This window comes from Eptatretus burgeri, chromosome 15, assembly GCF_056783735.1.
Source record: "Eptatretus burgeri isolate ZD-2024b chromosome 15, Ebu_testis_v1, whole genome shotgun sequence".
Classification (NCBI taxonomy): domain Eukaryota; kingdom Metazoa; phylum Chordata; class Myxini; order Myxiniformes; family Myxinidae; genus Eptatretus; species Eptatretus burgeri.
In genome coordinates this window covers 17,392,481-17,395,816 of record NC_140975.1, presented here as the reverse complement: position 1 = coordinate 17,395,816, position 3,336 = coordinate 17,392,481, and positions in this window count along the sequence as shown.

Below are 3,336 nucleotides of genomic sequence, written 5' to 3'. Positions count from 1 at the left end.
GCTGCCAAATTTCAGCCAGATTGGCCCAGTGGTTTGGCCAGAGAAGTCGAAATAAGAGATGGATGGACGGTGCACGATGACAATACCTTATCTGGTATTCCAATTCCAGATAAGCTAAAAATGTACGTTACATTTGCCAAGTTTGAATTCGCTATTATTTATTTGATAGTAATCTTGCCATGCAGTTTCATTGTTAAGTCGTGTCTCTGCCTGTCTCTGTCTTGTTCCATTCAAGCCATTGAGAGTGGAATCATGGTACGAATGTTGGACATATGTGAAGCAACACCATGGACTTCTGTATTGCTTGTGTTATAATCTCTACTTTGAGGTGCCTGAGTGGAGCTTTGCAATCAGATACCCAGAACGAATTGCACAGGCACTTGTTTGAGGTGTGTTCAGGTTGTCTGGTGTGTGATTTAAGGGAGTGGTTCACAAAGCATCGCCGTAACACAGATACTTTGACAGTTTGCTCCATGCTTCGAGCTTTGTGCTGTACTTGTTATCGGCAGATCCTGAGCGCCATTTCATTTCACGTGTTCATATGCAGTCGGAAATTAAATGACGCATTGCTAACGCATTTGGATATCCCAACTTGCCAAGTCCAAAGACAGACTGGATTTCAGTGAATACTGTGTATTCATTGCATGATAATATCGATTTATTGGAATAATAATAATCCCAGGATTATCTTCTGTAAAAAAGACTCCACAGTTGTTTTTCCTTTTCATCATGTATCCTCCCCCTTTTCATCATGTATCCTCAACATCATGGCTGATCACCTTGGCCATTGAAAGCATTACCTGCTCATTCAAGGTGACTGAGGGTGGAAGCTCAATCACCCAGCAAGTCCTTTGTTCCTTTTTTGCCCATCTGTGGAACTAGTGCTTTACCCACATTCTTCCATCCAGGACTTTATAACAAGTGCACCATCATCTCAGGTCACCTCCCATCCCTACCCACAATATTTTTTACCCCCATTAACCAAACCTAATCCAACCCTCTTACTTGCAGGAATCTCTCTCTGTTGGGTCGCCGAAATATGTGACCCTTATTGTCAGTAATTCTGTCCGTTTGTTTGGATGTTTGTTCGTTTGTCATCAGCATAATTGGTAGTAAACGTGGGCGGATTTTGACCAAACTCGGGTGGTAGGTACATCTTATGACCTAGTGCTTTGGAAATTGTGATGATTGCTACGGATGCTTTGGTTCCCTAGCAACAACCGAAAAACCTTCAAAATCAGTACCGTTCATGCGAAATCAATTCCAAAAGCCATTATTCTACGTAGGGTTATGAAATTTGGCACGAATGATCTACAGGTGATGCTCTATTAAATATATTCCGGTTTTTGTGGTATATGGAATACTTTACCCGCAGCGACCCCAACAATTAGGGTATGCGCAAAAATTGAAGGCCCCCTAGCGACCAGGTGAGTGCATCGATATGAATGAAACTTTGCAGGTTCATGGTACTCAACGAGTACTGCAACTTTGCCTCAGAACATATTGACCGATTTCGCTTAGGTCAGGGGTCAAAGGTCAATTAGTGCAAAAATCGATAATATGCGAGAGCTGGAGATGCCTTCGCGCCAAATGCTACTCCTCCTAGGGTTATGGTCGGATGGTCATGAAAATTCACACTAATCCTCTGGAATACATTGTGCACAAATGATCAAGCCGGATTTTCGATTTTGATCTTTGTTCACCCACAGCACACCCTCAAACTTTGGGGATTTCCGATTTCAAACCGCATTTTCGGTACTTTTCATTCAAATGGATACCGAGTAGTTATCAGTGGATGGAACTGGATGAGATTTGATATGCATAATCTTAAGGTGATTCCCTCTCCGCTATATGACATCCATTTTGCTCTATATCTTATAGTTTCCATGCTCGGCGACCCATCGCCGCCTACCGGCTTGTCTCTCTCTCAGTTTCTGAAGCCTCGACCTATATGATAGGAGGAGGCTTATACCTATTGTGGGGTTTGTTTCTACAATTAGTTGGCCACGATTTTTATGCTACCCCAGAATTTATTTGACCCTGAGGTGTACTGAACCACCATTTGTCGGATTTTCCCCATTTTTGTCTGCCAAAGTCCGAGATGTGTCTCAAAGCAGGGTGGGACTTTCCGAATGAAATTTTGCATCCGCAATGGGAATTATAAAGTCTGCAGGAGAAACATTTTTTTGTGGGGATGTTGACCTCGTTTTAAGGTCATGATCCAATTATAGACATTTTAACCCAAATGGTGATCTTAAAAATAACACCTTTTTTTGCCCACTCAATTTTGCCAATGAGGAATCTCAAAGACCACTTGGCCTTCCAATATGTTCTTGCAACGTAATACTGGATCTACACTGAAGTTTTGCATCTGATATTTGAACAGTGTGCTTGGCCTATTTTTTCAGATTGTGACCTAATTAACAAAAAACACTTTTTTGATCACAACTTGAATAATTTTCCTCCGATTTTCATGATGTTGAGTTTTATATGTAGGTTGTAGATGGGGACACATTTTCCTAATTTACACTATCCCTAAATGTTGAAGGTCAAGGTGATATGGTGGTCTGAAAAAAAATATGGTCATCATTGGATCATGGACCAAGGGTAAGTCGTGGACGATCGCCAAGGGAAAGCCGGGGGAGGCTTTGTGATTACAGATATCTAGTTCTATTTGTTCTTTCCCATACTTATGTCCAACCTTTGTCCCATTCTGCCCACTGTCAGTATGTTGTTGCCTTTTTCACCTGACATCTTGTTCTTCCATAACCCCTAAAATTTTTATAAAAAGTCCGTTTGAATATTTCACAATGAGCTTTGGTCCACTGGACCTCAAGGGAGTGATGTAAAACCCCCATGCTATAGTCAAAGATATAGACAAAAGTTCAAGTAAAATCTGAACCACCTTGCAAAATAGGTAAATGACATCCAGGTAACTATTTCAGGTAATCTTAGCATAATTTGATACAAGAGGAAAGTTGTTTGATGCGAGTCTTGCGATGTTCCATCTCAAGGGATATTTTTTTATTTTTTCCATATTTTTATTTAATTGCTGACATTGGACCTGAATGACATCTTCTTTGGATTGTCCACTTACTACCATGCCTCTTGTGAAGTCCCTTAGCTCGTACTTGTAACCAGTTTGAAGCAAATGACACGCAATGCATCCACTTTTAATACACACCGAGTGAACAAGTGACCTGACCATTGCATCGGTCATCTTGACTCATTGGAAGAGTACATTGCAAAAGAACACAATCTGTTCTTTTTACATTTGGTGACTGGTTGACTAGCTTCTTGGCACTTGTAAAAATATCCATATGTTGTTAAACATGA